This window comes from Anas platyrhynchos, chromosome 13 (genome assembly GCF_047663525.1).
Source record: "Anas platyrhynchos isolate ZD024472 breed Pekin duck chromosome 13, IASCAAS_PekinDuck_T2T, whole genome shotgun sequence".
In the NCBI taxonomy this organism is placed as follows: Eukaryota; Metazoa; Chordata; class Aves; order Anseriformes; family Anatidae; genus Anas; species Anas platyrhynchos.
The window spans coordinates 11,113,086-11,125,975 of record NC_092599.1 but is presented as its reverse complement, the minus strand read 5'-3'; the positions used below and the strand labels follow the sequence as shown (position 1 = coordinate 11,125,975).

The 12,890-nt window shown below is 45.0% G+C and overlaps 1 long non-coding RNA gene across 1 annotated transcript; it reads right to left on the bottom strand.

Moving 5' to 3' along the window:
- Positions 1 to 3,249: 3,249 nt before the first annotated feature.
- LOC140003639 (uncharacterized) lies at positions 3,250 to 12,469 on the bottom strand. The gene is made up of 2 exons (XR_011812607.1): positions 12,428 to 12,469; positions 3,250 to 5,570 (listed from the first exon to the last, which is right to left on the bottom strand). It is a non-coding gene; the product is annotated as an uncharacterized lncRNA (long non-coding RNA).
- Between the last annotated feature and the right edge of the window lie 421 nt (positions 12,470 to 12,890).

Genomic DNA, 12,890 nt, shown 5'->3' with positions numbered 1-12,890 from the left:
GCAATCACCTGTCTGATGCCCCCTTTTTTGCTCGTTTGGTGCCCAGGACCTTTCCTCTCCATCTCCTCCTTGTTTGCGAGGAGCAGCCGGATGCTCTCTGGTCCCACTGCTGCTCTGTTCCCATCCACTGAGCTGATCTAGGCCACATGGCAGTGATTTTTACACAGGAAAACACATTGCTGCAGTTCTTTTGGCAGGACTGGGCTCTGCCACAAGGCAGCAAACTCTCGCTCTTCTCTACCCCTCTCCTTTTGCAGCTATTTGATGCAACTTCTCTCCCCGGCTGCCTCTGAAGGGGCTGAGGCTGAGCCATCACACCTGAGAGCTCTGCCCCAGAGCTGTTGAAAATTGTTTGGCCCCATCGCAAAACCCTTCACCCAAGCCAGGAGCATCCACAGGGACCACCAGTGTGTTTTGTTTCACAGGGCTCTCCCACCCACAGCAAGTGATCCCCTCTGTGCTGATGCTCAGCAAAAGCCACCTACACGCTGCAAGTCCCCAGCCTCCCTTTAGGGGACAGAGATTGCCGATGGCTGGTTTGATTGTCTGTTTTCAAAATATAATCACATGTGTATAATAAAAATAGCATCATGCTGACTTGCTTCCCGTGAAAACAAGTTCCAGTGCTAGGAAACTAAACATAATTTTAAACGTTATCATCCGACTAATCGTGTTTTACCTCTGTTGCTATTCCATTTCAGTCCATATAATTTATCTGGTATGAACCTGGGTCAGCTTTGCATATGTCCAATCTATTTTATATATACATGTTCACTCTATTTGCACACTCAGATGGGAGACATATGCCTCTTCTCATTTGGGCAGGCCATAGTGTTATTAAAATGGAAATGCGCAGGCTTTGGGATCCAACTGCAACATATGTTTAAAAATGAAAGATAATTCTTTACTTGTAACTACCAGAAGAACTTGGAGCTTTTGACTCCATGTATAATTACCATGAGACCTTAACAGCTTAATTCACTAGGTAATTACATGGTTATTTTTTGTTCTATAAAAGGTAAAGAGGTAACATTTAATTTACAGGGTGCTGCATAATCCTGTAATTACTTGGTAATTTCCATGTCGTCACACAATAAAAGCAGGGGCCTTTCCATGGCCCAGATATGACATGATGAAAAGTCAAATTCCACTCAGCACTGTCAAGAAAACTGGGGGATTTCTTTGCCTCCTTGAGATGTGAAATTGAGGGAATGAGAAGTTGAGAAAATGAAAGACGTTGGCCTTTAGAGCAAGGACAGCAGTTTGCAAACAAGAACCCTCCCTCCTGGGTCAGCACCATTTTGCATCCTCCAGCTTTGCAGAACCAGCATCCCCCTGGTCCCCTGTGCCTCTCTTTTCTTGCTTCATACTATTAGTCATGTATTAGGCATATTTTTTCCTCCTAGGATGTGAAAACTTGTGATATACTTTTTTTTTTTCCGTTTCTATCACTGGCTTATTATTATTTGTATCACCCAACAGCTAGTGTGGTTGTTAGAATAATTTCTCCAGGTCTCATCATAATGGAGCAGCAGTGACTGTGAGAAGACGACAATTCCTGCCAGAAACAAACCCATTTATATTCACTCATGTAAGTTTGGCTGAGCTGCCCAATACTTGCTGCTCTGATGTCCTAACCTGGAAGCACCTTTATTGGTGAGATGTCAGGGAGGACATTCCTGACCACACTAAGTGTGTCCTTGCTCCTGCCATGCTGCTCGCAGGGCCCTGAGCACAGCAGTCTGTGCTCATTATACTGGCCTTTTCACTTCACCTACAGATTTAACCACAGCATCTCATCAAATAAGACTTTGTACATATACACACCTGATTTACCCAGAAAAAAAATCATCCAGAGAGTCTGGTTGCAACTGCTTGCACCCAGGCATCACTCCCCCCTGCAGATTACACTGCATTCAGAAAACACCCTTTAAAACAATAAAACCTAGCCCCTGATGAGTGCTGGGTACCTGTAGTTTCCATTAAAAGGCCACACAGGCATCCCATGCTCACATTCAAATGCAATGTGACATTGGCTCTCAGGCAGAGGCAGCATGAGAAAGTTCCTCTCCCTGAAGTCCCACGGGAGAATTCATCCTGGGCTGAGCCCACAGCCAGGAGCCAGCACACATTTATATAAATAAAAGCAGCACCTGCAGTTTCTAACAATAAAATAAAGAGCCTATTAATCTTCATGTTGCAGGGTATCAGCAGCTAGCACCAGGAAATAATCTCCCCCAGCCTGGGACAGCAATGCGCAATTGCCTGGTTACAGCAGCAAGCATCCCTTCCTTTCCCCGGACTGTATTTCCAGTCCCTTTTCCTCTCTGGTCGCTGTCATTGTTTCCATGCTGCCCTCCAAGCCGCAGTGAGATCACACATGCTGGGAGCAGGTACGGCACAGCAGCAAATGGGATTTCTGAGGTTTAGTACAGGGCTGTGCTGTATACGCAGCTCTGATTAAAAAATATCTTTATTCTGCCCATATACTGCAGGCATCCACTCCCACTGCTCTTGACATGATAACCCATAAAAGCTGTGGTCTAATGCATTAATAATCCACGAGTAAAGGTCCCAAAGTGCCCATTGACATTATAGCCATTAAGGTGCAGTGTGTCAATAACAATACAGAGCACAAGAGCAGACACGCTGCCCGGGTGTGCGCGAGCACGCATACCCTCTGCTGTTTAATCCTGCGCAGTATATTTCTGCTTTGCAGCAGCTCCTTTCTGATCTTTGGGGACTAACAGGACAAAAATCCCTTATGACTGCTACCGTGTGCATTTAACAAGGAAGAACGAGCGGCTTCAGCACGGGGAGGATGGAGCACAGAGCGACTCCCAGCCTGCCGCCTCTCACACGTACGGTAATTTATTGCGCTGACACTGTCTGACCACAACAACGTTCGTGCACTGTTAATTTCGATGGCATTTTCTGTTAACACAAACAGAGTGTTGCCCTCGTCTGGGATGCCAGCACACCACAGATCTAGGCATCTTTGTCGGAGATGGAGATATTCCATGTAGGCCTATAAAAAGGAAAATTAATTGTGTCTACACACCCACACGCTTTCTTAAAATACCACTAATATTTTACATTTCTCCAGTGGCTTTTATCCTAGAAGTTTAGGAAGCAGTTTGAAACCTAAAGTCTACAGCTACCAGCCCCGCTCCCTGTGAAGAGAGCCCTCTCTGCAGTATGACACCTGGCAGCACCTTGGAGCCACCAGCAGCTGGGACAGGACACAAGCATGGGTCTGGTCATCTCTTAAACAACAACTGATGAGCAGCAGGTGATGTAAAAAGTGATGTGAAGGACATATTTTGGAAATGAGCAGCTCTGTGCAGCATTTTCTAGGCTCTGCAAGGGGACCTTGCCCTGGTGCGCACAAGCACCGTGTGTGGCTGGGCTGCCACACTGTGTTCCAGGTGCTGAGCAGAGCATGCAGAAGCCTTGCTGAGAGCCCCGTGTCCTTAGGGCATCAGGATGCCAGAGTTTATCATTCAGATTGTTGCTACTAGTCCTCTTGCTTTTTCTTTCCCTCTATATACCCTCTGCTTAGAGTTCTGGGCTCACTGACTCCCCCAGTGGGACACAGATGTTGCCCCACATGGAGCTTATAAGACAGCAACTGGGTACCTTCTCTTCCTCCCTCCCTTGGAGGGAGCATCCTCAAGTCAAGTACCTCAACCTTCCCCATGGGAATCCCTCAGGAAAAGAGATGAGTGTCTCAGACCATGGACTAGAGGCACCAGGGAAACTTTTAACTGACCCATCTCCAGCCTCAGTGACTCCAGTGACTCCCCCTGGGATACAGGAGCCCAGGGGAGCTGTCACTTGTACCTAACTGGGTCAGCAACTGCCAGGACATCTTCGGCTGCAGAGGCAGGTTCTCTAGTCCATTCCTTCACTCTGAGCACCACTGCAACAGTGATGGTGCAGAAGGAAGGCACCTCTCGCCCCCTCTGAGAATGCACTTGCTGACAAGCCAAAGCAAGAGCAGAAGTGCTTTGGGTCTTGCTGGTCAGCTTCCCCTAACTCACCGCTGAAGCAAAGGGAAAGTAGAGCTGACTTTCTGAAAGGGCTAGAGCAAATTACAGCTCTGCTCTGCCCTGAAGTTGCAAGGAACGAGAAGCACATCATGTTGCTGACCTACAGCAGGAGAGTGACAGTGAAAGAGAGATCTGTTTGGCTGGCCCATGACACTGAATTTAAAAAAGAAAGATTGCTCGATCCAACCAAGCGAGAAATCTTCTGCATTTTCCCCAGAATATTTTTTCATGACTAGGTTAACCCTACGATTAACCCTAGGCCGGGCATCAGAAGCTCTGCTCACCAGAGAAGGAGGAATATGGAATATTGCTTATTTGATTCTCAGAGAGAGAAAAGGCCAAGTGACAGACATGCTGAAATGAGCAGCCCACTTTCAGATTTAGGGGAATGATTGTGCAACATAGAGAGCCTGAACCAGCCTTCCAGAAGTTGCAGTAAAGTTAAAGGAAAACAACAACACCCAGAAGTTGGCAGAAAACTTCCTAGTTCCACCCACACAGGAGGCCAGAAAGAGAAAAGGAGGGGAGAAAGGGCTGGGTTTTGAGGCAGAGGTAGTTTGCTGTGTTGGAAGCAGGAGCATACAGGTGCAACTTAAACATCTGGTCCACATCCTGCACTTTCACTGCAGACAATGGTATTTTAAGCAGGTTGATACAGATATAATCAAGATGGCAATCTGGCAGCATGCATATTTGCTATATGGAAGGCAGTCAAAATCTCGTTTTGTGCATCAGGGGAATAAACTAACTCCCACAGGTGGAACATCCTCCAAGAAACATTGCTGTTTTGACCGTCACGGGCCACTGCCTGTCGCTTTGGGAGTTAGTAAGGTTTTAAGAAAACAGGGATTTTTAAGGTATTCTGCTGCCAGAAAGGCAGGAAAACAAAAAAAGCTGAAGACTTGCGATTCTCTCCGCAGAACTGGAAACACAGATTTCAGCTGGGTCAGCCTCTGGCACAAGGTCTGTGAAGCAGATCCAAGACAAGAAATGGGAAACTGGTCATGCTGTGTGGAAGGAAGCACATACACTGGAAGGGATGCACAGTGTTTGCTTTTGAGTATTTCCAGGCTAGTAATCTAAGGCATGAGTAGCAATGCAATCCAAGACAATACTGAAGAGGTGTTTTATAGCTGTGGCATCCTTTTTGACATCAAGCAAGTTCATTGCGATGCTTGCTGGAACTGACTGATGAGAGCTGGTTTCCCTTTGCGAGGTTTCTTGTTTCACTCCTCACACAGATGCCGATGTCAGCACGATGCTTGCTTTGAGGTCATACCAGAGGGTAAATCACTCAAGCCTTCTTGTGTTACACATGGGAGGTTTGAGGGAGACGTTGGTCAAAATTCTACAGTGCAGCAATTTTTTTTTTTCCCAAATTGTGGTGAAAACCTCATTTGACTCATCCCTTCCACCCCATTTCTGTGAACCAACCTCATCTGAGCACTGAGTTAATTAACCAGGCACAGCTGGTCTGGCTTGCAGTGCCACTGTGGGTACTTGAAATGCCAGTAATTCCTACAGGAAAAAAAGAAACACTGAATTTTGCTGAACACACACCATTTTTGCCAGCTCACCTGATCCCAACATCACCACGATGATCTTGCTAGAGGAGCTTAGCACATGGACACTCAGCTGGTGATGAGACCAAAGGATTTTGGACAACCTGTAGCTATTGAAACACTCCTTAGGTACAAATCTTTACTACTTTAGGTCTGTGGCTGTTTTGAAAGCATTCACCCACAGAGAAGATTCAAGTGGCTTCAGCTACACTCAATTATTTACATGCAAGGGAAGATTCTGTGGTTTTCTACATATACTTCAAAGCCTAGTAAATATTTCTTCACCTGTTTTAATAGGTTGTTGGAAGACCGGGCAAGATCTAAGTGTAGCTGCAACCCCTCTGTCTTAGGAAGCCCAGTGGGTGTGTCGCATATGCATTCCTGACATCAGAAATGCACAGAGAAGAATTAGAGGCAGGACCTTCAGATGCTTTAACCATCACCTTTATGCTCCATCTCCTGATGTGTGCGCTTGGCATAATGAGATTCTTTGATATGAGATCTCATCCATTCACCTACAGGCACTCAGTTTTGGAAGGAAAATGCAGGTCAATATCCACAAATACTTGTTCAACAGCTATCCTTTCTGAGGCAAAGATGACAATACAATTAACTACAGTAAGAGCATGAACGTGGAATATTACAGCGTTTGGCTCTAGACTATCCTCCTTAGAGCTATCTAGTTAGAAAGGAGAAAGGAGGTAGCAGTACAGTCAGCCTTCAGCTTTCCCCCATCTCATTTAGACCCTTTCCCATTATTTATTTTCATGTCAATTCTGCTGATTAATTACAAATGATGCAATCAAGACCACTTTCATTTATGTCTGTTCCAATAACAGAGGTCACTGGTCATTTCCCCAGGGGGCCCTGACCTCTGACTGCCCATCCTTATCTCTGACAGCTTTCTCCCTTCACACAAGTTGATGCACTGCAATCACGCAGCCCTGCAGATCCAACATGTCTTTCACATCCCTCTCCAGCATAACACTTTAGGGAGTGAGAAAGCACAGCAAGAGGATGCTGAGATGGGAGCAGACCAAACTGGAAGTCCAGTCCCCAGCTTCCAAGGATGCTATTCACAAGGACAGAATAGAGCTCAAATGGCTAACTTCCCCCCTACCAAGAGCTGCTAGGCTGCTTAGTACAACTATTTGCTATTCTTTCTGCATGGCACAAGACTGGTCACATGGAAATCTTTTTTCCTCTGTGGCTGCCTGACAGACCTTTTAAAACAGCAGAGTAAACCAAACAATCACACGACCAACAAAGCAGGAAAGAAAATACATTCCAGAATGAATTGAAGAAACTGTTTTCTTCTTTTTAATATTTGTTTGTTTGTGAATACCAAAGGACCTCTTGAAGTCTGGCAAATCAAATTGGAGTGGTTTGATGGTATTTGTGCTACTGCAGTGACCTGGGACTCTAGGGGAGGGAAAGGCTAAGTGGTGTGTGATGTACACCCTCACTCCCTGCCCAGCCCTGGGTACCAGAAGCAGCACAGGACCCTGCCACAAGCAGTGGGAAGCTCCCTCTGCCGGCAGGCTGTCCTGATTTCTCTCCTACCCATGCTGCTGGACAGACAACTTTTCTCTCAAAGGCTTTGGTGATAGAGAAACCACTGCAGTTATGGCCCATCAATCATTTTCATCTATTGTTGGTGCTTTGTATCAGCAGTTACACTCCTGCAGATACTGACAGGTCTAGCTACAGCTCTGGTTGTGCAAAAATATGCCTATTGCTAAAAATGCTGGTTTAGATGGGTTGGACTGGAGACACTGAGTTGAATAAGTTTACTATAAGACAGAGAGGAGGGTTGCTTGTATACAGGGTGACTTTGGGAAAGATGCCCAAGTGCTTAGGAGCACAGAAAAGCAGAGGAAGGAGGCTGACATGCAGGGTGGAGATGGTGATGCAGAAACCAAAACCACAGCTGGTGGCCGGGGCTGTGGCAGCACATAGGCTGGTGGTGCTGCAGAGCTCAGAGACTGAGGCAAACAGGATCAAAGTAATAGGAAGGGAATTTTACAGGCAACAATTTGATTGGATCTGAGCAGGGATTTATTCATGAAGATCTGGAAATCAAAACAAAAGTGAACAGCTTTTTCATTACCCATCTAGCTCCCAGCAGTGACTCATGGCTCTGCAGAACGCAAGTTTTGAGCTCTTTCATCAGCCTCTGTGAATTAATGCGGACTGACAAAGGTCAGTGGCACAAAAACCAGATGGCTTCACACAGTCTGGGAGAGAAGGCGACCTTAAACCTAAGCAGGACTTAATCCTCTGTCTGACGGTGGAAACAATGCATTCAGTGTAACAGCGGTGGAGATCTGGGCAGCCTAAACAAGTGCTCTCTGATTCAAAGGACGATCACATCCTGAGACCAGGTCTGGCCATCTCTGGAAAACCAGGGTTTGGCCCTGTGCTTCCCTGGGATTTTGTTGAGTTTATAGAACATGTCTTTGTGGCTCTCGAGCCTGCAAAGGGGCTGGCAAAGAGATACAAGTACAGGACAACCTGAGCTCTTAGCTCATACACCCACTGGATTACTTAACACTCACTTAAAAATTGCCAGCCCTCGAGCAAACAACTTGACACTGCTGAATTTGCACAGTCTTGAGCACAGCAAAGTCAGAGCCCTGGTCTAAGGCCAGGTCATGACAACGAATGTCAAGCTCAACAGGCAGCGAGGGGCCTCGTTTGGGCAGGCAGCCTCTGGCAGAGCTCGCTGGAACAGGCTGCCAGCCCAGCTGCCTCCCTGCCCAGGATCTGCACTCATTGCTGCTGCATTCGCTTCTGCTGTCAGCGCAGAGGCTGGCGGTAAATTACTGTCTGGGGATGGAGAGCCGCACATTTAGGCAGAAACACCTTGTCCAAATCTCTGCCACGGGGGCTGCATCTTCCATCAGGGGAACAGCGGGCACCTTTGATTGCTGCAGCAGGTTTGAGCAGTAAATACGAGGGTCAGAGCTCCTGTATTTCTCAGCACAGATGTCCACCTCTCTGAGCAATATATACCCTTAAAGTGAATCAAGTGGAGCTATGCACTTTATTTATTGAAAGAAGAGGTGGGGAAAAAAAGATCGTTGATTTACTTTGAGGAAGAAGGAAAGGGCTGACAACCTTCTGCACAAAGCTGCAAAGCTAAAGCACTCATTTTCCCCTTGCTGTGACAGCATGTATCCTACACCTGCACAGGTATTTTGCAACCTGGAACCTCAACCTCCATCTTCCTCCTCCATCCATTTTACAGCAGTGGGAACACCAGTCCACAGGCTGGACAGTTAAATCACAGTACAAACTAACATGGGCATGCTCCCATGTCCATGGGAAAAGGTATTAGCATCATCCAAGGAGGCTAGAAGGCAATAGGTTTTGAGGAGGAATCCTGATGGGGAAGGAAAATTGTGTCTTATTTGGAAAGGATGGAACTGAGCAGATGTGGTCAGTCAATGCAAAAAGCTTAACTTCATGCAATCATCGTCACCACTTCCAACTCCAAACATCAGGGTTTTCTTAGATGAAAAATGATACAGCTCATTTGGTGTCAATAAATCCAGCTCCTGAGTGAAAAAAAAAACTTAAATATTTCAGCACTTTGGGACTGACTCATGCTGAGCTTGAAATTCTGAGGTTTGCAACAAAAACTCCAGCTACGCTAGAGCTTAATGAAAAGTACACAGACAGGATCCTTATGAGCTCAATTGGCTTCTGTAGCCACTGGGTTGGATTTACAGCATTGCCCTAAACTTTCCTTTCCCTGCTACAAAACAAAGTACTGCCCTGATCTCTCAGAGATAAACTTCAGACAAGCTGGTGTCCCTCAGAGGACAGCACATTTGGAAGGGAAGGGGATGCCCGGCTCCATGGGCACTTCCCATACACAAGGAGTGCCTCTTCCTATGGAATTTGGAAGTTTTCTCCACCAACTGACATGCCCAAAAGGATGTTCAGCCCTGCCTTCATGGCATCCTGTTCCATTAGTTCCACAGGATGGAGAAAGGTGGGGTGAGATACACTTCTGTTTTTCTTTCGCCCCACGATTTTACAAACTGTCTGCTCAGATGTAACAGGGGAAAGCAGGAGGAATAAGGGTCCAGAAGGCAAAATCAGAGCAGACAGATCAGGTCAAACTGTGTTGAGGTCCCAAGGAGTGCTTGGATCTGTTTCACAAATCAGGTTTATAATTTTATACTCTAGAGATCAGATGTTTCTCTCAGTTACACTAAATTTAACCTTTGACTTCACGGGGATACTTTCAAGCAAAAATTCCTCTTGGTAAAGCTAAACTTTCCTTTCCTGAGTCAGAACATTCTGGATGGGAGAGGGAGGCAGAAGCAGGGATTGTTACCTTAGTCCTGACAGAAAAGAGGTAGCAGGAGTCTGGATGGGGCACCGGGAGGAACTCAGATGGCACTGGAATTAACTGAGATGAAGGAACAGTGGCATGAACAATGATAGGATTTGTAAAACTGCACATTTCCCCTGCATTTCCTCTCATTTTTCCCCTTCCTCCTTGAAGGGTGGAGAAAGAACAAAAGATATAGTGGAAAAAAATAGGCCTTTGCAGCAAGAAAACAAAAAAAAAAAGGGAGAGAGAACGTGTTGGAGAGCATCTCTTTCCTTCGGGCACTGAAGTGTTCCGACATCAAACCTTCTGTCCTCATTAAGAAGCCCTGTGTCTGCCATTGTGACATCTTTATTCACACACCCCAAGACTTCAAAGCCTTCAGGAGATTTCCTTGGTGGATTTAACATAAAAATATCAGGAGATGAAACAGAGCAAAAGGCAGCCCGGTGCATTCTTGGTTTAATTAGACCTTGGGTGGAGAAAAGGGGGGTGAGGAAGGAACAGAGCCATAGAGATGCACATTAAGGTGTGAATGCAAACACATGCGTGCAATCTTGATCAGGACTCAACTTTTCTTCTTTCACAAGCTTTTGGCATAGCAAATAGACCCCGAATCTCCTAGCAATGATTTTTTTACCAGCCTCAAAAACACATTCATCTCAGGAATAAGAAGTGCTGCAGGTGAAATACATGTTTCAGCTCCCTAAACAAAAAGCTTGAAGTGTAACTAATAAGAGGGAAAATTAAGAAAGAACAGAAAAAAAAGCAAGGAGGGCACAGAACAGCTATGTATTCGCTAGCAATGAAACGTGGATCTAGGAAGAACTGTTCTGTTCCTGATTTTTTTGTTAAGCAAACTTTTCCAGTGAATTTCCAAGCCATTTGTTTGACTTCTGAGTCATTGGAGCTACTTGAAATTTGCAGAGTGACCCACTTGAATGTGTAGGTGATGCAACTTGTTAGGTGGCACCAGCAGGGGTGACAATAACTCCTCATGTTCTGATCTGAACTGGTTTGTAATTTCAAAGTGAATATATATATTTGGCAAATATTTTCTACACTTCTCTGAAATTGTCTTTTTGGTTACCACTCTAACTAGCAAAACTCATTCAACTTGAAAGTTTGTGTGAAGCTGAACCACAAAGAATTGCAGGGGAATTAATTTGCAACAGCTTTGAATAAGTCTTTTTCCTCAGTATCTAACTAGGTCTAGGACCAAGTTAGCTGCTTCTTACAGAGAAGTATCAAGTAATTAAAAATTAAATGAAAGAAGAAAGTCCTGCTCTCTCCTGTAGAAGTGCTTTTGCAATATCTCTGGTGAGATCCAAGAGGAACTCCCAGACTCCCTGATATCAGTTTTTCAAATATTATAGCACAAATTTCACAGGACATCTTTAACCGATTAAAAGCAGATTTGCTTCAAGCCCATGGGAACAGGCTGCTGGGGCCAGAATGGTGAGGAAAGGGACAGTGCTCTCTTCCTAGGCTTCCTTAAGCATTTTCTGTGGTTATTCTACTTAAGGGAGCACCCACAGAGGCCACAAACCCCACTATCACTGCAGGTTATCCCCACAGAGGGCACACAATTTCAGCATTTGAGCAAGATGACTGCCATCTGCAAGAGCTAAGCAGCATTTTTAAATAGTCAACAACAACAAGAGAAGTAAAAGCATCCCTGCTCCTGTGTCAGGGCACAATAATCTAGTCTCAATTAGAGCATTATTAACTAAGTCATACACCTGGCCCTACTCGTTTACAGCTATTCCTGTTGACAATGGCACTGATTAGCAACTACAGCAATGGACTGGGTTGCTCTCTTCAGCATCCACTACCCCCCTCCAATTTATGTTTCACAGCAAGCTCTGCTTCGGAAAAGAGGGAAAATAAAGAATGAAATCTTTCCAAAAGCAAGAAGAGCATTAGGAAATACCAGCAACATGGATAACTTGCCCCCCTCACAAAGAAATCCACCCAGGGACAGGGCAATAACTCTCCCAGCAGGCTTGAATTCCACTTAATTACAGAACCAGCTGATAACTAATAGAAATGAAGTGGATCCACATGCCTGCTCTCACTTTGTAGCCTGTGGCTGTGCACCAGTAAGAAAAGTGGGGGTATTGATTTGATTATCTTGTTTGTCCACCTAGACTTGCTAGTTGCATCTGCTTTTCCCAGTTTAAATGAAGTGTTTTCCACTGATTAATTAATTTTAATTTGTTTTCACTTCGAGTGTTAGATTTGGTTTTTATTGACAAGCAAGTATCCATATTTGTAAGCTGCTACAATTAAGCAGTGTCCCTACGCTGCTAAAAGCTAAAGCTCTTCTACTTGGCTAAAAGTACTTCACATATTGACTGAACCCCCTTCTTTTGCTTGCATAGTTTCTAGAGAAGACCAAACCGCATCGTGCAATTACCAGTCTCATCGTGAATACACAGAGCCTACAAAAAAAGGAAAAGCCTCACCTCCATCCATGTGCTCCCAGGCCATCTCCACATAACCCTCTGCTACCTGAGAACCCTACTGCCCCTAATGAGCTGCTTTTATAGATGAGGAAGGGAGCAACACCAAGCCCAGTCCCCAGCATCCTGCACCATGAATCCCTAGTTCCCGCAAGCAGAATCTGCCTTGCTCTGTTGCATCCAAATGCAGCTGTACTGAAAGACAACAAGCAGGGGTTAAAGACAGTAAAAGAGGCTTTTCTTTTCTTTTCTTTTCTTTTCTTTTCTTTTCTTTTCTTTTCTTTTCTTTTCTTTTCTTTTCTTTTCTTTTCTTTTCTTTTCTTTTCTTTTCTTTTCTTTTCTTTTCTTTTCTTTTCTTTTCTTTTCTTTTCTTTCTTTTTGAGAGTGCTAGAGGTTTTACTCCTTTTGAAAAGCCAGACCTTGGGTTTATTTCAATTAGTGCCACAAATGCATTCATTTCAGCCTA